This window comes from Mirounga angustirostris, unplaced genomic scaffold, assembly GCF_029215605.1.
Source record: "Mirounga angustirostris isolate CCGP_5_RB_7025 unplaced genomic scaffold, mMirAng1.0.hap1 SCAF_7, whole genome shotgun sequence".
Lineage (NCBI taxonomy): Eukaryota > Metazoa > Chordata > Mammalia > Carnivora > Phocidae > Mirounga > Mirounga angustirostris.
The window spans coordinates 21,684,945-21,707,600 of NW_026991715.1; the positions used below are offsets into that span (position 1 = coordinate 21,684,945).

Below are 22,656 nucleotides of genomic sequence, written 5' to 3' on the forward strand. Positions count from 1 at the left end.
TCTCTATCCACACACAACATGTCTTAAAGATAAGAGGTTGGGAGAAAAAGTGTCTGATTTCCCGCTTAACTCTTCTCTGAGGAAAAGAAATGGGAAATGATCTGTAAGTACAAAAACATGCCAGAAGGGAAGTTCATTAGAAAAGCAAATCACCATGAGGAAAAGAAGAAAAGGACACAGGGAGCATGAGCCTATTGTGTTCATAAGAAACTATATAACTAATTGAATGCATATGGAGTCTATGGTTGATTTATGGTGGGAAATAAATTTAAATACAAATGCCATGTTAAAAATGATGTAGGATCTTAAACTTCAAAACTCTGAGTTTATAGAATACATAAGTATGTAGAAAAGTTTAAAATAAAACTGACTTGAAGAAAGAGAAATTATAGAAAGGAAAAATTCAACTGTGCATTTACTGCATTTATAAGAACCTGATTTATAACCAAATCTTTGAGGAAAATTTGTTGGCCTGCTTGAAAGAATAAAAGAAAATGTAAATATGCCAGATAAATGGGTGGGTTATTTATTATAAACTCTAAAATAGTCCATGCTTCTTAAAGGAAAGAAAAAACTACAGTGAGATATGAATTTAAAGTAATAAAGTTCAAGATGGTAGACTCTGCATATGCCTTTGCCTCTTCTCCTCTGAAACTCATTAAAATGGCAGTTAAAAAAGACACAAGGAAGTAAATTCATAAAAGTGCTGAGAACATATGGGACATCAATGGACCAGATATTTTTGCAGATTTCTGGATGACAGAGTAGGGAATGAATGGTTCTACGTATACATGGAAGCAGAGGGAGCCATCACTCAAACCATGATCAGAAGGGAGGGCTGAAGCAGGAAGTTAATCGTGGAATTCTCCAGAAAGCACAAGTAAAAAGAGCAGGAGGACCAATTGCCAAAATTTTTAAATGCCATAAAATGGATAGAAAATAAAGTTGAGACATCCTTTGGACGATAGAGCAGAAAGGACGAAGACACTGAAAATGGGAGCAAAAAGATAAGGGACATATAAAATCAATCCAGGTTGGCCAGAGTCTGATTAACAGAAATCCTATAAAAAGACACAGAGATACAAAGGAAGATTCCATTTCACCCTGATGAGGGGCCTGGGGGCATGTAATAGAATCCAGAAGAAAAGAAATGGAATCCTAGCACACTACATGTCTCGGCAGTAAAAAATAATTACATACTTATAGTAATATAAGAGATTGATTATTTTTAGCCTCCAAGGCAACAAACATAGTCAGAGAGCACAGAAAGTACGGTTGTAATTGCAGGACAGAATGTAAATGTTATCAACCTTGACAATATAAAAGCCAAAATTAAATTGAAGGAACGTGGGAAGAAAAAAAAATGTAAAGAAGAGGCAGGCGAGAGAGTGAAAGGACTTAACGTTTTCATCCCAGAGCAAAATCAAGTCAATTGACTAACGTAGAGGGAACAAGAGATAGGATTATTGATACATTTTCTAAAGTTATGAAAAGAACCGAAAGGAAAACTGAGAATACTAATGTAACCACCGAAGTTAAGGAAAAGGGTGAGGGAGTCAAAGCATCATCTCTCACAGCAGGGAGTAAGGGGAAATTGTCCAAGGTCATTAAATTAAGAAATAGAGGTGGGTGGATTTTTTTCAGTAACTACCAGAATTTCTTTTTAATGATTCAAAGAGATGCTGGTGGAAATGAGCCTGGGAATGTGAGGAAGAAGGCAGGACGGTTTCCCTCCTCATCATAAGCTCGTCTGTATTCCTGATTTCTTACCTTGGGTCTATATTACTTGGACAAAAACAAATACATAAGAACAAATTCACCAAAACTTAAATATTAAGCCAAGCCAACTGTCTCCTTTTTCCAAATGCTGAGTGAAGTCAGGGCCATAATCAGGAGCGGGCAGCAGATTTAAATCTTGCAAGAAACTGACTGAAGAGTAAAACAGCCAATGTAAATAACTCAAAAGAAATGTATAGGAACTGAAACAAACAAACCAACAAAAAACATCTTTTATCCTGTTTCCTTTCTCTCTCTCTCTCTCTCACACACACACCCCATAGAATTTGCACATATGATTATACCCCTCTATCTGTTGAGAAATGCAACACATTGTAATGACTATTTCTTCATAGATTCAAATAATAAATCCTTGGATAAAAATTAACTCATTCTAAAAATAAATTGTGTGTTCCAAGACACAAAATGTGGAGCAAATGGTAAACATCTTTTCACCAGCTTTCCCAAATAAATGATCAAAAGAGGCAAATACCCCAGCCAGGCTACTACACCCCGAAGATGCTTGATTCAATCCAAGCGTGGGTTAGCGAACTTTCTCTATAAAGGACCGGAGGGTAAATATTTTCAGCTGTGTGGATCATACTCCCCTCTGCCATTGTAGCATGAAAACTACCAGAGACAATACACAAATGAATGGGCGTGGGTGTGTTCCAATAAAACGTATCTACAAAACAGGCTGTGGGCAGTATTTGGCCCAGGGGATACAGTTTGCCCACCCCTGAACGAAAGGATCCAGAACATTAAGGCAATTGCTAATTAGTAAAAGGAAAGCACATACTCCACAACCTAAATCACTTTTGGCTAATATTACCATAACAAACAATATCCCATCGAGTAGTGTTCTATGTAATTCCTGATGTTCAAGTGCCTTTTGAATAAGCTCTGGTCAAAAAAGAGCTAAAACATATCCATTCCATTCCCCTTCCCTTCCCATCATTCACACAACAATAAAAGAAAAACAATGATCAAGTCAGCTGTCTCTGGTTAAGGGCCCCTTTTAGACAGCTAACATATTCGAGCTCCTATTTCTCCATCAAAATGAGAAGCCCAAGGGCTTCAACTTCAGTTACATTTGAAAATATCGTTGGGGCGCCTGGGTGGCTCAGTTGGTTAAGCGACTGCCTTCGGCTCAGGTCATGATCCTGGAGTCCCAGGATCGAGTCCCGCATCGGGCTCCCTGCTCGGCAGGGAGTCTGCTTCTCCCTCTGACCCTCCCCCCTCTCATGTGCTCTCTCTCTCTCTCATTCTCTCTCTTTCAAATAAATAAATAAAAAATCTTAAAAAAGAAAATATCGTTAAAGGAAAAACCGTGCCCCTCTCTCAATGACATCTAGCTTTAAATGGCTCACAAGGGATGTTTAGTGCTTGAAAGAGCCGACATTGGGTAAACATAGAGATGAGCACCTGACCAGGACAGAGAGGGCTCGCTGAATCTGTAACCTTAATCACAATCAAATCACATTAGTGAAGCAAGTTGGTGTTCCAGGGGCCTAACTGAACACTAAGTTTGTTTGTTTGTTTAATGAATGGGCAGTGTGGATAAAAAGCGAGATTCAAATATCCAATCAGCTTCCACACGAAAATCCTGATTATATTTGTGATGGCTGTGAGCGAAATAGGGTCCTAAATAGAATTTTAGATAGCATTAATGATATGACCAAAAAGGATGAAAAATCACAAGTGACAAGGAAAAGCACATTTGTTAGGTGACAAAAAAAAAAAAAAAAGAGTAACAAGGGATATCAGGATATCCTCTAACCACACAAAGGAATCCTCACAACTGACTTGGGCAGCTCCTGTCAGATACTACATGATTATAATTACAATGCCCAAGTGCAAAGGGGAAAGACGCCCAAACCTTACAAATCACAGTGTATCCAAGCTTGAAGGAGACTGACAACAATAACTCTTGGCACGTGTACAAAAGATTTAATTCTAACTAAAATGAATGTCGTATAACAGTAGAAGACAGGTTTGGGGAAAGCGTATTTTGTTTTGTGTTTTGTTTGGTTTTGTGTTGGTAGCTTTAGAGAAAAATAAGCTCATGAACATACCCAGTGAATACACTCCTGGGTACACACTAGCATGGATAAGAACAAAGCTGGGGAGGCAATTTGAGATTCAGTAAGATTTTTTAAATGATCAATTCTCTCTGCAACTACTCCAAATCCTTCACAGACAAAGGATATTTCCCAATTCTTACCAGAAGAAAAATATATGACCTACACACAAAGCTTATTTGTTCAAATCCCGCCCCAATCTTCACAGATACTTTTTAATCAACATGCAAATGAGGCATGCTTCCCTGCAAAATTACTGGTTCCTTATTTAATTTTAGCATTAAAATAATAATTGTCACCTAAAGACTCTTCCTTAGCCCAAAAGCTTTCAACATTTGAAAACTGTATGAGCACTACTCAGCCGAACATACACATTCATTAAAAGAAATAGGAGAGTCCACCATTATAAATGAAGGCTTCTTTTCCCTAGGGAAAAAAACTGCAAAATAAAAGTAGGTCTAGAGGAATACCCAATCCCCTTTCTTGTCAGTCCTGCCTTTGCTCACTGTGTTCAGGTACACACAGCGTCCTATGAAATGACCCACATTCTTGATATTTCTTGGTCCCTATTTTGTCAAAACTGCCCATTACCCCAAGTCTGGGGTGACCAGCTAAAGATCTGAGAAAGTATTTCAGCCAAAGCTATCGCTGACTGGAAAGGAGAGTTTAGCCCTTCCCAAATAGCAGATGCATTTAACAGGAACCCTCCACACTGTGGGCATCCCTGGGTCCTGTGACTGAGTCAATGGGACAAACAGCTCAGGGCCAAGAGGCCTTAAGCACCTCTGGAGTCACACCATCTGTTCCGTCTTCGAGCTGACCTACACATACACCAGCAATGTCCAGTGGACTAATCGATGTGGACTGTGTTTGGTAACTTGGGAGTTCATGATAAAAGCCAGAGAGAAGAGTTCTCCATGACAGAGGGAGATGTGAAGCAGATAAACCCAGTCTGTGGACAGAGTGGTCGAGATCACTGGTGAACTGGCATCTTTAAGCAAGACATCTCTTATCTCTTACACAGTGTCAGTTTGAAGTTCATTTTTAAATCTCCATGAGGCTATAAGCTTGTATTTTCTTTTATTTATTTATTTATTTATTTATTTATTTATTTATTTATTTGAGACAGAGAGAATGAGAGACAGAGAGCATGAGAGGGAGGAGGGTCAGAGGGAGAAGCAGACTCCCTGCCGAGCAGGGAGCCCGATGCGGGACTCGATCCCGGGACTCCAGGATCATAACCTGAGCCAAAGGCAGTCGCTTAACCAACTGAGCCACCCAGGCGCCCGAATCTTTTTTTTAAACAAAGTTAATATGTTCAACATAGATTGGTGATGGACAGATGATGGACACATTTCATACACTTATGTATTTATCCCATTATATTATAGAGAACAGAATTAATATTTCTCAAAATGGATCCAAGAACCACATGTATCGGAATCACTGGCTATGTCTTTTAAAACACATATTCCTGGGCCCCACCATAAAGTTTCTGATACAGAATGTCTGGACGAGCCAAAAGATCTTCACTTTTAGTAGATTCCCTAAATGATTGTAATGACAGTATTTCCAGGGAATGCTATGTTATACTGCTTCCAGGTCATATTTTGTTTATTGATGCCCAACATCATCGCAACATGCAAAATGTCTTAAGAAATAAGATAAGAGTTTCAAAACCAACACTCTGAAAACAGTAGTCATCCCCTCCTAAGGCCACCAGGACGCTTGTCTTGGTGACAATGATAGCACAAGAAACAAATGAAAACATCCAGTCCTCTTGATTGCCTAGACTGGAATCTGGTATATGGTCATTTCTCCCTCATCTTAGTGGTTAAAGCAGCCACAGGGCCAAACCCAAAGTCACACACAGAGCCCTATCTATTTGATAAGGATGGATACCTGAAGACACATGTCAAATATGATCAAGTAAGTGTTGACAGGGTAGGCAGAAATGGGGTGGGGCTCTGAGATAAGGAGTAATTAAATGAGTAATGAAAACAAGAAGGAGCCTTATAAAGCCCAATGAAAATAATGTTCAATAAATCAAGTAATGTAACTCAATATTCAATCAAGTAACTTAATATTCTGCAAATGAATTTTGCATGTACTCCCCAAAAAAGGGAAAAAAGAAAAAGAAAAACAACATCTTCAGACTGTTGCAGTAACTTACTCAGGTGACTGACTTCTCTAGGTGAAGTTACTGACCTACTAATGATGTCTGAGCTCAGGCCAGAAATCATTCCTCTCCCAGCCCTGCCCTGTGGGTTCTCCTCTCTGAAATAACATCCACCAGTCCTGCAACTAACACTGAAATTATTATAGTCTATTTTTAAAACAAGTTAATTTTTTTAACAAGAAATTAAGTGAGTGCTTAAAATATATCCCATCTTTGAGTCTGATTTGATGAGCCTTCAAGAAACTTATGATAGGAACTTAAATAGGCAAGATAAACCAACTATGTAAAATAGAGAAAGAACACATCATTCATATTTCATGTAATTCATCAACTATCCTTTTCTTTCAGCCTGGGTACTAGGCTCTGCAAAGGCAGGGGAAGGGGTCACACAGCAAGGACCCAGAAGAGATACAAAGTATAAACGATTTCAAAGAAAGGAAAAATCACCTAAAGGAAATCAGAAAAGCTTTTGTAGAGTAAACAGCACAGACGAGCCTTGAAAGATAGGTAAAATTTCAACGGGTTCTGATCTAGAGAATAAAAAGGGGGAGAAATCCAGGCGGTAAGAACACCATGAACAAGAAGATATACAAGTAGAGATTAGAAATAAATTGTGCACATCACAGCATAGAGGTTGAAACAATCAACATATCAAACATCCCATATGAGTTAACCACAGCATCAGAGGCTAGAAATACAAAAATTAATAGAACCTGAGCCCCCCTCTTGAAGAACTCACAGTATGAAGAGAAGCACGTTGAGTTCTTGATGGATGAGCTCAGAGGATAATCAGCAATGTGACAGCAGAGCCATGAAACAAGGCTGCACATTGGAAGGAGAAGAAGGAAAAGCCAAGGGGAGAAGGTTACACAGGAAGGACCTGGGAAAAAACACTTGCAACTTTCAATTACACCACACTCAAAGATCAAACAGTCCTCTTAAAGTTAAAACTACACCAAGATGCTATTTCTCACTGGTTAGGCTGACAGAAAACCCCATGCCTGGCAGTTGAGAGTACTGTTTGCAAGGCTCTAAGGAAATCAGGGCTCTCACATGTTGCTGGGGGAAATGCAAAAATGGTACAATCCCTTGGAGCGGGAGGATTTAGCAATATCTAAAATACCTTTTTTTAAAAGATTTATTTATTGGTTTTAGAGAGAGAGCGAGAGAGCGAGAGTGGGGGCAGGGACAGAGGGAGAGGGAAAGAGAGAATCTCAAGCAGACTCTTGGCTGAGCACAGAGCCTAACTCGGGGCTCGATCCCATGACCCTGAGATCATGACCTGAGCCAAAATCAAGAGTCAGATGCTTAACTGACTGAGCCACCCAGGCGCCCTAGAATACCTTAAATTACATCTGTGGTTTGAATTGTACTCCAGGGGAGAGTGCTCCTCTATATATAATTTGGAGGAGAGAAGGAAGGACATATTGAAAACACCCAAGGATACAATTAGCCAGATTCAGTATGAGTAAAATTCTAACATACAAATGATTCCTATTCCAAAATAGACGGCATGAATAGGGGAACTGAATTCAGACTGATTCCTGAGTAATTCTAAGGAATTATCATTAATGCTTAGATGTGCTAATGCCATCAGGGTTGTTGTTTTTTTTTTTTTTTTTAGGTTTTTTACATTAGAGATACACACTGAATTATTTATAATTCAAATAATATGCAGTCTGAGATTTGCTTTAATCCCCTTAAAAATAAAGTATGGGGAGATAAGAAAATCAAAGCAGCAAAGTGTTGACCATTATTGAAACTGGCTGATAGGTAAACAGGGATTTATTATACCATTTTTGCTTCTCCTGTAGATATTTGAAATGTTTTAGAGTTGAAAAGTTTTTTTTAAAAAGGAATTACTGAAATATAACAGTATCATCTGGAGAGTGCCATGTCTTTGATGTTACCAGAAGGGAAAAGTGAACATCAGCTTCTAGGACTGCAGAAAGATCCAGGAAGAGAGCTCTCAGGAAAACCACTGGGCTTATCCATTTCTGGGACAATTACAGTCTGACAAAAGGTGATAGAAAAGCCAGATTGCAAAAGCCTGGAAGAAGAGGTCAAGGGGATGAAATGGCAAAAATATAGAGAGACAATTCTTATAAGTTTTCCAGCCATTATTGAAAAGAGAGAAATTGGATATAGAATACAATCAAGTGTCAGGATGACTAATAATTAAATACCACATTATCACTGAGTCAGTTGCATATTTCTGAAAGTCACTAAATCTTCAAAAGTATTATAATATGGAAATGGCACTAGGTTAGGAATCAGAATATCTAGATTCTTTTTTTTTTTAAAGATTTCATTTATTTATTTGAAAGAGATAGAGAGAGAGAGCACAAGTAGGCAGAGAGGCAGGCAGAGGGAGAGGGAGAAGCAGGCTCTCCGCCGAGCAGGGAGCCTGATGCGGGACTCAATCCCAGGACCCTGGGATCATGACCTGAGCTGAAGGCAGCCGCTTAACCAACTGAGCCACCCACGCACCCCAGAATATCTAGATTCTAATTGCAAACATTAACTGGAAGAGCATATCCATCAGTGGGGGAAAAAAAAAAAAAAGGAGTAGTTTTGAAGATGTAAAACTCTAGGAATGTGGTTTGGGATCATCCTTCCTTCAAGGTACCTAAGAAGTGGGGAGGTTGTGGGCCATAACAAAGAACCAAGAGAGTGAAATTCAATGTCTTGTTCAACCAGCGGGCTCAACCACCATCTCTGCTTTGTACGTGAGCAGAGATGGAGGGATCCCTCAAACAAGAAACAGAAACAAGGAACCAGGCCCAGACTGGAGTATGAGTCTGCCTCTGGTTACCACAAGGAAATAATTTATTACCACCAGGCTATGGGGAAAGTTGGCTCTGACTTGGACCACATGTCCCCTACCATCTCCAGATGTTAGCTAGAACTGCTATGCATCATCAAAAAGTTAAACAAGTCTGAAACATCTCATGAATAAGCTCCAGGCAAGTTTGAGGGAAAAGGTCAAGTGTGAGGACAGGAATTCCTGGGGCCCACAGCTCTAACCTGTTAGCTCTTTCATCTGACTCCAAATAAATACCTTGTATATCGTCAATTCATTTATTCAACAAACATTTCTTGAGGCCCTAATATGCATGAGACGCCACGCTAGGTGTTAGAGATGGAAAAGTAAATGTTCTTCACCGTAATAGCACTAACACTCATGACAGTATCAGTACAGTTTTGAATGCAAGGGAGATTTACTTACAGGTGAGGAGGACCGGGAGAAGAATCATGATGAGCCAACATGAAAATATCTTCCTGACTCAGAAGGAGCTGATCTGTTTACCTGTGGGTAAGGAACAGGTTGGGAGAAAAAAGGGTTAGGAGAAAACCAGGAAGCACGTTCTAGCAGAAAGCGATTACAAACAAAGCAACCGCAACCTATAAAGGAATACAGAGGAAATAATTAATTTCATAGAAAACTGAGAGAATTGGTGGGGGAGGGGGGATGCCCACAGAGAAATACAAAGGAAAGCGACTGCACAAAAGATAATGCACTTTATCAACACTTCCCATTTTGAGTAGATAACGACTTCCCCTGGTCCTGGCAAGAGACTTCGCATAGGATTTAGAATGTGGAAGTAGTTAAAACACCCATCTACTTCAGGCTAGAAGGAGCATTGCCAAATTTCATCTGTAACTAGACAGAGCAGAGTGTGGATCAGAAAATTACAAATGTGCTCAAGTCTAGGCTCTTGTAAGTTCTAGGATACCTTCCCTTGGCTTTTTTCAGAAAATACACTACACTTTATCTTGATTAGACGGGGCAAGTATGTTCTCACCTTGGTCAAAATCGCAAAAGGAACATAGGATGGGGGTTCCTACCTCTTCTCCAAAGTAAGGTCCTGGAACTGGACTAGCTCAGAAACTGGCAAGAGTGACGTATTTTATGTAGCAGAAGAGTTAAATCAAAGATGGAAAAAGTTGGATTCTGCTTGCAAAGTAGGCAATTTCCATAGAAATTCACCGTATAATCAACTTGAGGAAGAAGATCCTTGCTCAACTGCTCCTTGATCTCCACTTCACAGAACAACTCCATCACACAGGTACATAACTCTTGCATCCTTCACTAGGTACTCACCCAGGTTCCACCTTACTTGGCGTGATTGGTTTGATGGGCAATTCCCCTATCTGACAGAAGAGGGCAATGTGGGGCTCTTGGCTTGCACAGGTTCAGCCCCCTGTTAAGCTCAGCGTTAACAATTCTGAGCATAAACACACAAATGTATGTTCTATCACCCAGAAGTGCAAAATCAGAAAAACGTTTGGCATATAAAGAAGACAAAGATGGGGAGCACTCATGTAAAAAAGAAATAAGAAAGGGAAAAAAAAAAAAGCATCGGAAAGGGTTATAAGTCGGGGGGTGGGAGTGTGAATGACCAGACCCATGCAGATAATATTCTGTCTCAGTTAATCACATGCTCATGTGCTTCCTTCTTCGAACTCGCTATGACAATGTCATTTGTCCATCTTTTGTTTATTTCACTTCATGAGCTCCTTGTCATTTAATTAATGCTTTTAAATGAAACACGAAATTTCTTTATCAATTCATTTGAAAATATATTCTGACTTGTTAATGTCTCTCTTCTTTAAGATTTCTATAGCTTACATTACAAGAAATGACAAGGGCAATTATCATTAAAAACCGAGCAGAACAAAGCTATGGTAATGAGGAGTGCTACAATTCATTCACCAAGATGTTAGGTGATAAAAGGATAAAATGAACCTACCTCTGTCTTTCTGATAACAAAGCAATTACAACTTGTAAAGTATTACAGAGAAAATAATAATTCAATAGAAAACTGAAAGAATGGTAGGCACAGAAAAATACAAAGGAAAACAACTCTGCACAAAAGATAATTCATTTTATCAAAACTTTCCATTAGGAGTCGAAAAAGACTTGCCAAAAATGTCAGGATGCACGGCAATATTTTTCCCAGGAAAAATAATTTTCTCTTATTAGTATTCAGAAGGGTGCTAGCAGAATGATACAGTGAAAAAAGTTCAATCTGTCTTTGGAAGTAGTAAGCAGTAAAGCATAAGGAGAGGTAAAGCAAGGATAGTATAATACACACACACACACACACGCAGATGCACACACATACAGACATACACAGATTTATACACACATACACATAACATCAACATACGAAGGCTTAAGTTAGCATTCTAAGAATCACAGACCAGAGACCCCAGGATTAACATTCTGAGCAAACAAATGACATTTGGACAAAGTGAGAGACGGCGGTCCTTATGACCTTCAAAGATGCATGGGAGTCCTCCAGCTGCCCGGATGGGATCAGCAGTCCCAGCGCGGGGCCAGACACACCCCGTTGGCAGAGCACCCCTCTGGGGACCAGTGCCACTTAAGACCTGCTGCTTGAAAAGTGTTAATCAAGGAACTTCAGCATCAAACCGACAACCAAGGCATCCAAGCTTCTGGTTGTAGCCCTGAAACTCCCAGAGTCTTCAATCACCCCCATTGTTTTGTGTCTAAATTGGGGGTGGCACAGCTTACCTGTCAGGGAGGCCGTGCAGATCGGGTAATGATTACAAAGTACTCTGGAGCTCGGTATTAAATGTTACAGAACACAACACAGGCCAGACTCTGGCCTACCCATCTGACGCGGGCTCCATCCCTCTCCCGTCACAAATCATGTCACTCTCCCAGGTGTTCTGATTGCCAAAGAGGAAGCCTGGCAATCAGGCTTTCCTTCCCACATTTAGGGAAGGTTGTGTCTTCCCACAATAGCTGTGAGAGCGGTGCTAAAGCGGATACAAAGAATGTACGTCCTTTATGAATGAAGAACGAAAGCAGAAAGCTGAAGTGTTTTTCTGTTCCCTGCATGAAGAATGCATTTCTCTCTTCCTCTCAATCTCTCTCTCTCTCTCTGTCTCTCTCTACCTCCTCTCCACTCCCTTTCCCATGCTCTCTTTTTCTCATTCCTGCTTTTTCAGGCTCTTTCACGCATACACTTATTCTTAACGGTAGCTTCTCAACTTTACTATGAAATAAAGTTCATGTCCTATGTATGCATAGCATAACATGTCAGCCCTTCCCAAAGCCCCCACAGTCCGGGAATGGCCCATCACCATGACAACCTGTAAACTTAGACATGATGAACATGCGGTAATTCAGTGTGGTCCCTCATCAGATGCCTGAATCCCCTCCGTGACACGCTTACATGCCTCCAGTGATGATGAACTCTACTCGCAGCCTGTCCCACTGACAAAATTCTTACTTGACAGTTGTTTTGTATATTGATCTAAAATCTGGTTCCCGATCGTTTTCATCCTTGTTTTAGTTCTGCACTTTGGAGTCACACAAATATCTAATCCCTTGTCTCTTTAAATATCTAATAGCAATTACCTGCCCTGTCAAAACTCTACAAAGCCTGGCTCGGAATTCTTCAAAGCTTTGCCATTACCAGCACAGATATAGCTTACTTGATCTTCGCAAAGGACAGCCCTCTTTGACAGCCACAGAGTCATTTTTTTTTTAAGATTGATTGATTGATTGATTTTAGAGAGAGAAAGAGGGAGCTGGTCAAGGGGCAGAGGCAGAGGGAGAGAGAGAATCCACACGCAGACTCTCCGCCCTACACAGACTCCGCATCGAGTCCGGAGCCAGACCTGGGGCTCGATCCAAGACCATGACCTGAGCTGAAACCGACTCAACCAACTGAGCCACCCAGGGGCCCCTCAGGATCATTTTTAGTGGAATCAGGATCTTCAATATTAAGGGCTTTAGCAATGCGTGCTTCTTTCTGGGAGCACAGCCAGATAAGTGAGGAGAGCAGAAGTGGGCAGGAGTTTCCAGAGGTGTCATGGACAGGTGGGGATGCGTTGGTGTGGCCACATAGCTAGCCAGCAAGTTTGCTTGGCTTGAGAAGAGGGTCTGCTCTCTGGGAAAAGAGCTGCAGGCTGGTGGGCAGGAGGCGGATACACGTCAAGGAGAATGCAAAGCTCAAGAATGGTTTGAAATTGATGACATGAGCAATAAAAGTTGCAAATGTCTGCTGTATTTGGCTATCGCTAATTTTCTAAGGTTTGGGGAGACTATAAAAGTCATTATTTGCCCAAATATTTAAGGAGTATTTGTTAAGCACCTATTGCTGCATGGGCACTTTTCCAGGCACTGGGAACTCCGTGGTGAATAAGACAGACCTTCAAAGTCCTTGCCCTCATGGAATTTACATTCTAGTGAAGGACACGGACAGCATACAAGCAAATACACACAGATTACCGTAGAGTGCACTCTAGAAAAAGAAAGCCATTTCTTTTTAGCCTCTTTTATCTTTACGCTTCTTATCCCTAAAATGAGCATAACCATCCTTAAAACATAATGCTATTGGAAGAATTAAATTAGGTAACATAACTAGCACCTGGCACAAAGTAGTTGCTCAACTAATCACTAAGGTTATTACGTGACTTTGGCCACCCACTTTTTTTCCCTGCCCCACACAGGGTTTGTCCCCAGCAATCTGTGGGGAGGAAGAAGTTGGGGAGCTACATGTTGCCGGCTCCCCAGTTCTGCCTATTCTGTAGCCAGATGAGTCTTGTGCCATGTAATCCACACCAAGAGATAGGCTGCTAACGGTCATGTCTCCGCAGAAGAGTATGATGGGTATTAATGTTTCCTCCTGCCCTGCATCCACATCCTGACTTCACCTTGGGAAACTATCCTTCCTCACACTCAGTTCACACTTGGCTCACTCGGCTTACCAGTGAAGAGAGTCTGATCCAAGAGCCAAATCTCCCACCCTCCGTGATTGTTTGGGGGTAAGCCCAGTGACCAGGGATGGCCCCCCAGATAAAACCCTAGATCCTGCTGTGCAACTATCAGGAAGTGGTACATTTTTTCCACGGAACTTAAAATAGGGTGAATGTGAACTTGGATCTTCGAGGGGCCCTTTGTTCTGACAACACAGTGGGAAGAAGAACCAAAAGAGGGCAGGAGACTGGGTCTGGAGAGAGATGTGGGCCCACTAAAGTCACACTTGAAGCCAATGAATATATGAAACAATACATCCCATTTTTATGTAAGCTAGTTTGAATTTCAACTGGAGCTTCTGGCAGTTGAGGCTGAAAAAGTGCTTCTTCTATGTTTAGCTACAAGCTTATCAAATTTTCCTACAGCAAACATGGCCCGGACGTGGATGGAAGAAAGGTTAAGTGGTTCTTCAAGGACTTTTCAGTGACTGTTCCAAAGCCATACGAAGTTCAGTGTAGGGTGGCTAGGGTAGTAGGGGGATATCGGGTGCTGGCTTCCAATCAGCTACTTTACCCTCTCAATACCAACCAGGGCAGACTTCCTGGGCTGGGCTTTTCCATTCAACACAGATGTCCTCCATGTACTCTGCATGCACCGTGCTCATTCTCTCCCTCCTCCTTTTGCTTCTGTTCTTCCCACAACCATTCATCCACCTCCCAAAGCTAACACCAGGAGTATCCACCCCACTCCTCACTCCTTCTTTCCCAGAACGCTCCACAACTCTCTGTGCCAGGGTCCTCCTCTCCCTCCTGCCATGCAAGTCTATCACTCCCAGCTTCAAATGTCAGCGGCTTTTCTTAATTTCTTGGGTTAGTGAAACTCTATGGAAAGTAAGGTCTCTCTAACCCAATATCCAGTAAGGAGAGAAGCTACAGCTGCTTTCCCCAGAGGATCTAAAATCTAAAAACAGGGCGCCTGGGTGGCTCAGTCGTTAAGCGTCTGCCTTCGGCTCAGGTCATGATCCCAGGGTCCTGGGATCGAGTCCCACATCGGGCTCCCTGCTCAGCGGGAAGCCTGCTTCTCCCTCTCCCACTCCCCCTTCTTGTGTTCCTGTTCTCACTGTCTCTCTCTGCCATATAAATAAATAAAATCTTTAAAAAAATAAAATAATAAAATAAAATCTAAAATCTAAAAACATTTGACTCTATAAGATAGCTAAGAAACCAACATCTTGACCTCATCATGGGGAAAGGCATTCCTGCACACCCAGGGCGAAGTGTGCGTTCACTGGTGACAAGAAGTAGGCTGGACAGAGAAGCCATTCAGTAGTGAAGTAAAATTAGAAGAACAGAAGGAGCAAAGATAAGAGTTTAGGCATGTACATAGGGTATATGGGCAGAGGGAGACCAGTGTACTAGTGAGACTTCTCAACTGGTTCAGACGGTTCATTTTTTAATAAGTGGAGATTGTGTTGGATTACCAAAGCAAAATGAGATCACAGAAGCTCTGAAAGCTAGATTGAAATGTATACTCCACCATCATAGGCGATAGGAACTAACCGTGGGTTCTTGAGAAAAAGAATCAACAAATTGCAGCTAGAAATAGGAATCAGGCAACAATAAACAGGAAAGGTTTGGAAAGAATGGGCCTAAAGTAGAAAAGACACTCCAAGAGCTGTTGTAGTAATTCAGATCCTCATGTGATTTTTTTTTTAATATTAAAAATAAGTAAGTGTACAATGTTCAACTATCTATAAGAAGAAATCAAAGTTTATCCTGGTGATTTAACCTAAAACACCAGATGAATATCCAGTACCACACATCTCTACCACCACCAGCAAACATCACCAACGAGGGGACCATAGATGTTTGCCAGCATGCAACTTCTCACGTTAGTTCTTTGCAGCATTCACGCCCAGGCAAGAATCAATGAAGATATCTCAGCATCTCTAATCTTTAAGTGTTTTCTATGTTGTGCTCATAAAGAATGTACTCTCAGATAGACATGGATGGTAAGGAAATTAAGGGGTTTTGGGTTTTTTTCCTCTCCATACATGGAGCATTTCATTTGTTCTTTTTAAATGACAAATCTACTTAGGGACAATGAGATCAATGTGTTAGTGCAGCTACAAATAGAGTAAGTAAAGTCTATAGGTTCTCTGTATAATCAAATGGGGGTAAGGGTGATTTCCTATGTACCATTTAAACATTTTCCCTATGTCATCTCTGGAGCAATTTTTTGGACTCATCTCAAAAAAAAAAAAAACTGCTTAAAAAGTAACATTTCACTAAAAGGCACGTTTTTCCTTCTTCTTCTTGTCAAGAGTGTTAAGATAAACACTGTACTTTCAGCAGATAAATAATCATTCCAAGAGACAGAAAATACTCTTGACATTTTTACAATAACAGGTTATTAATATAATTCACTGTGGCTGAAAGCCTGCAGAATACATTTATAATGCAGGCTGAATAAAGGTTAAGTGTATTTTCTGTTTTATTCTGCATCAAACATAAATACCTGTCATACCAAAACCTAGAGTAGACATAAGAACTTTCTTAGAAATCTATGAATCCCAGAGGAAGATGAGCCATTGAAAAAAATTCCTCTTCTCTAGATAAATTCCATATCAAGTAGACCTAGAAGCCAAGACTAAAACAAGAAAAAAAAAAAATCACAATCAATCTCCAAGGTAATGTCTGTCAAAAATCACCCTGGATGCCCCAACAACACAATCCCACATCAGAATCACATTGCCTTAATGCTCTCACATCAACCGCCTGAGAATGAGTCATCAAGGAAATCTGTGCTGTCTCTTTCCACAAAGACACTGCTCTTGGTTTGATTTTGTTTTGTTTTTTTCTGGGCAGCTCCTCAAGAAGAACATGAACAAACAAAAGTGCATATCTTGAAACATACAGACATCTGCCCCATTCTTCTGAAAATACCTCTTTAGGATTCTCAAGAAGTTGTGATCTTCAATTAAAATGAAACCAGAGATTATTTATATCCGTGAGCGCTCTAAAAATAAGCCAGATGACGGAGAGATTGGGTCTTCTACTAAAATATTTACAGGCCAAAGAATTTGAAGGGAAGCGGCTCTTGTTTTTCAAAGAACTTCTTTGCTCATTGTCGAATCCTGAGTATATATGAATATACATGGCTCTCAGCAGAGTAGCATACTCTTCCCATCCACTAAAGGAGAGATTTACAAAACACATTTGTTTTCCAAAAAGATTCTGTACTTTATAAAAGGAGGCACCATAGGTTTCCTTTAAAAAGCGTACTCCCTGCTGTGTTTAAAATTAGTCAATTTACAAAAATGTGAATTAGCCACAGTTCTCCAGAAATACATTTGTTGCCCCAAACAAGGCGCCCTTACTGAAAACTGCAGGTCTGAATATTAGTTCTCAGGAAACATTTATTTCAAGCTCTTCAGTAAAATAAAACAGCATTTAGAGTTAATAATCACTGGCTTGTATTATTAACCTGGCATAGGACAAAAACAACTCCTGAAATCTGCAATTTTCCTTCCGCATGTGCTGGCAGCTCCCTGCCATTCACACCCATCATCTGCCTTTTTAATCCACCCTAGAACACAAAAAAGGCAGGCCTCCCCTTAACGCTAGACTTTTTGGGGCACCTATATCAGGTCATGCATGTCCAGCCCCAACCCCGCCTCCTGCCAACTACCCGCCCACTCCGGACTCTTCCACTCGGCTTCTCCCACCCCCACTCTTTCCTTTCAGCTCTCAGCTCATTTCTTCAGGATGCATTCCTTGACCCCACCTCAGACTAGATCTCTCTCCTCGTCTCTCATAGCCACCTGTATTTTTTCTTCACAGCACTTGTCCAGAGTTTGCATTTAAATAACTGGACTTCTTGATGTGGTATATATACACAATGGAATATTATGCAGCCATCAAAAGGAATGAGATCTTGCCATTTGCAACGACGTGGATGGAACTGGAGGGTATTATGTTGAGCGAAATAAGTCAAACAGAGAAAGACATGTATCATATGATCTCACTGATATGAGGAATTCTTAATCGCAGGAAACAAACTGAGGGTTGCTGGAGTTGGGGGGGGTGGGAGGGATGGGGTGACTGGGTGATAGACACTGGGGAGGGTATGTGCTCTGGTAAGCGCTGTGAATTGTGCAAGACTGTTGAATCTCAGATCTGTACCTATGAAACAATGCAATATATGTTAAGAAAAAAAAAAGAAGAAGAAGAAGGTAGCGGGAGGGGAAGAATGAAGCGGGGGAAATCGGAGGGGTAGACGAACCATGAGAGACGATGGGCTCTGAAAAACAAACAGGGTTCTAGAGGGGCGGGGGGTGGGAGGATGGGTTGGCCTGGTGGTGGGTATTGAGGAAGGCACGTTCTGCATGGAGCACTGGGTATTATGCACAAACAATGAATCATGGAACACTTCATCTAGAACTAATGATATAATGTATGGGATTTAACATAAGAATAAAAAATAAATAAATAAATAACTGGACTTCTTTGACAAATATCTGTCTTCCCCATTCCTGGTTTCCTGAGGCAGAGACCGTCTGTTTTGCTGATCATTTCGTCTCACTGCCTGGTGGCAGGCATAGCACACTTTCATCCCTTACTTTATCAGTAAACTTTACTAAAAACATACACACATTATCAATCACACTTCTTCAAAGAAGTGTACTGCCTACACCCATTCTTTTCCGCTCTTCTCAGTGTCCTTCTACACCTAGGGCTGCAATGAAACCAGTCTCCCAAGGTTTGCCAATGACCTTCTCCTAATGAACAAATTCAGTGGCCACCTCGAGCTCAACCCCATTCACGTTCCTTCAATGGATGTTGATGTCCTGCCCTCCTTCCCTTGATTTCTCCCTACCCATCTCTTTCTCGACCCTTTCCCTCTTCCTCTTGGCATCTCCTTGGGATCACCTTCCCTTTCATCCCAGCCTTTCCTTCTGGCTGACCTCTCTATCTCTGTTAATGATTTTATCATTCTCCCAGTCCCCAAGTTTTAGAGCTGGCCTCCCAGATATTCATTTAATCAATGCCAGGGGTTCCCTCGGGAAGATTCCTACTGTCCAAGTTCCAGTTCAGGTTCTTCTTAAGACTCTTGCACCACTTCAACCTGCCTCCCCACTTTTGTCTGTTCTGGGCACCACACAACCTTTTTCAAACACAGCTCAGCCACATCGTCCGTCCCTCCTTAACACGGCATCAAAAACTAAATAACAAAGCCTCAGTTTGATTCTAATGGACAACATGACATTGCCCCCCTAGAAAAACTGAATGATTCCTAAGCATGTCTAGCCGTTTTCTACTTTCTCACTGTTGGTCACACACAAACTCGTAACTACATCCATCCCATTCACTCCAGGCTAGCTAAGTTTTATCCATATTTCAAGAACATTGTAAATACCTCCTCCTCTCTGGAAGTTTTTCTGATGTCTTAAATGAATGGGATCTCTCACTCTTTCACCTCTCGTAAGCCTCTGTATTGGCTTGGTATCATAATTATTCATGCTCCAGAGATACCATCCTCATAAAGTCTTTAAGAATAAGAAGAATCACAGGCTTGTACCTCTGAAACAAATAATACATTATATGTTAAAAAAAAAAAAAAAAAAAGAAGAAGATAGTAGGAAGGGAAAAATGAAGGGGGGGAATCGGAGGGGGAGACGAACCAGGAGAGACTATGGACTCTGAGAAACAAACTGAGGGTTCTAGAGGGGAGGGGGGTGGGGGGATGGGTCAGCCTGGTGATGGGTATTAAAGAGGGCACGTACTCAATGGAGCACTGGGTGTTATACGCAAACAGTGAGTCATGGAACACTACATCAAAAACTAATGATGTACTGTATGGTGATTAACATAACATAATAAAAAAAAAAAAAAGAAGAAGAGAGAGGTAGGCAAAAAAAAGACTCTTAACTATGGAAAACAAACTGATGGTCACCAGAGGGGAAGTGGGTCGGGGGAAGGGTGATGGGAGTTAAGGAGTACACTTGCTGTGTGATAAGCACCAGGTGATGCATGGAAGTGTTGAATCACTATACTGTACACCTGAAAGTAATATTACACTGTATGTTGACTAGCTGGAATTTAAATAAAAACTTTTAAAAATATTTTTAAAAAAAAGAATAAGAAGTATGTCTTAACTTGGAAAACGAGCACAGTGCCTTGAAATCCCAGATTATACTGGAAATCCTCCTTTAAGGACTATATTTTCCCTAGTAAAAAGATTCTCTGAGGGATTTGTTTTAAGAGTTTATTTTACTAGGGCTCTTAATTGTAAATAAATTATTTTGGAGAAATTATTGAAATTGTCAATTGGCATAAATCGAATTTTCAAGGGTATTTATTTCGATGGCTTCTAAGAGCATATGATGTTTTTGAAAGTGAGGCAATAATTAATAAGGCAAACAGATGAAGGGGTTCAGAACATATCACCCCCAAAATATGCCACTTTGGTAGAAAGCTCCTGAGAAACAGCCGGTGCAGAAAGAGTTCTATGACGTCTTCCTTCTACCTAAAAACAAGTCATGAAATTTCCCATGAGAAAAATGTCCTCCCTGTATCAGGAGGTGAAGAATATTTTCATCACAGACTGACAGTTGATGCCAAAATAGAGCTATCTAAACAAATCTACTAAAAATAACCCTTATCTCTATTAGTTTCCTAGTCTCACTGTCCCACAATTTACTGCCCTCCAACAAAATTCCTTTGTCTCGTCACTTCTCCACAAATGTAACATTTCATTGTTTTAAAAAAGTATATAAGCTCTTAGTTCTACCTGCTTCTTCAACTCTTCATTTCTTTTATGAGGACTCTTGTGTGCATGTAAGATATTAAATGAAATTTGTGTGCCTCTCTCCTGTTAATTTAACTTTCAGGCCCAGGCACAGACCTAAGAGGGCAAAACAAAGTTTAATCCCCCTTTCACAGGATGGAAGAATTTAAAGTTTTGAAGATTTAGTACTGGTACATTCAATACAAGTGCATTAAAAAAAAATGTTTTTTAACCCATCAGGAACACCTTTCTTAATTAACAAAGTATAAGCCAAAGGCTCTCATAGGAGAACATTCTTCATTTATTCAAAAGAAAGGAGCAGTCACTTGAAGAGAGTTGCTGGAGCCTTTGGAGTCTTGTTACTAGAGAAATACCAGTGGGGTCTAAGGTCTCCCAAGCTAAAAGTTAACGGCCAGAACCTCCCTCTCAATCATTTTTCTACACCTACTACACAGATGAATAGGTAAAAGTCTGTTGTGAGTTGTGCTAAGACCTCCCACACAATCACTGAGGCTCGTTTATTTAGAACTGGTGGGCGTAAGCAATACAGAGTACATGTGTTTGAATGTCTTTTTCCTATATACATAAGGTATTGCTAATCAGTTACATGATACCCAGGAGCAAGAACATGGGGTTTCATCAAGAAGAATTATACCCTGAGGAAGAATGAAGCGGGGGAAATCGGAGGGGTAGACGAACCATGAGAGACGATGGACTCTGAAAAACAAACTGAGGGTTCTAGAGGGGAGGGGGGTGGGAGGATGGGTTAGCCTGGTGGTGGGTATTGAGGAGGGCACATTCTGCATGGAGCACTGGGTGTTATGCACAAACAATGAATCATGGAACACTTCATCTAAAACTAATTATGTAATGTATGGGGATTAACATAAGAATAATAAATAAATAAATAAATAAATAAATAAATAAATAAATAAATAAGAAGAATTATACCCTGAGTCTTCTGTTTGCAACAAAAGCTAAAACATTAACGCAGAGTAAAAATAAGTTTGTTGCATCTTAAAGTTTACAAATGGCTGGGAAACATCCACAAATTAAAAATGAACATTCTAAGAGTTATAGAAGTTTCTGGAGGATCTGAAGACTGAGATTGGTTTATGGCAATCAGTACAATTCCCAAAAGAACTTGATCTTTGTTATGATTGTTTTGTGAAGTCATTTTTTGGTGAGAAAAGTTTGCAGCACTACATCTGAGATGCCCAACAGATCCAGAATATTTACACACACACACACACACACACACTAACTTTAAAGAAAAGAAAATTTGTTTTAATTTCTATTAGACTATTTCTTATGGACTCGAAGCTGTCAGACGTAGAAACATTAGCTTTTGTTGTGCCCAACTTTCTTGTGATACTATGCCTTTAAATTATTAATTTTTAAGGGAGGGACAAGGACATTGCTCCAAGCATTTTCCTAAATCGGCGTACTCTCCAGGATGACTGGAACAATGACAATGGCCAGGAGCCCATTGTTCAGTGTGACCTGCCTTACTGCAATGACCCAGGATGCCTGAACACGGATCTAAGGTTGTCTTTCTGGTTTCAGTTGCCCTGTTCTGTGGGCATTGTTGCTGCTTTAATTCAAGTATTGTCGAATCTAGTACCTTCAGTTCCTTTGATAATTTGCACGCGTTTTTTTTCTCAGAACAATGAAAGAATCGTCACAACTGTATCATTTTTCATAGGAGCCAAGTAGTCATTTGCTCGGGGACAAGGGTGCAGAATTGGGAAATCAGTTCTATCTTCCATTTTACAGTCGGCCATCTGAGCGTCGCGACCTCTCTGCCTTACGACATCAGTCAAGTATCTTACGTGCTCTTTGAAGCTGGTTGACTGTCATTGCTCTGAGATTTTCCAAACATGAAACCTCTGTAGGGGGGCATAGCTGGTGTGCACCATGGTTTCTCTGAGGCAATGACCCTGAGCTTTGGCGATGGGGAAATCCAAATCCTTTCCCTAGGGAGCCCTCAAGCTCTCTCTCTTTCTTCTCTCTGAGCCAGAGATTCTCAAACTGCCCTATCCTCCACAATCACCAGAGAAGCTGATAAAAATCAATCCACCCAGGCCTGACCC

General features: G+C 40.7%; 1 long non-coding RNA gene across 17 annotated transcripts in view; it reads right to left on the reverse strand.

The window, feature by feature from the left end:
- LOC123855860 (uncharacterized) overlaps nt 1-22,656 on the reverse strand; it is a 456,844-nt gene that overhangs the window by 265,834 nt on the left and 168,354 nt on the right. For all 17 annotated transcript variants that reach the window (XR_010412982.1, XR_010412973.1, XR_010412969.1 and 14 more), the window contains exon 3: nt 9,266-9,346. This is a non-coding gene — a long non-coding RNA (uncharacterized LOC123855860). The remainder of the gene's footprint in view (nt 1-9,265; nt 9,347-22,656) is intronic.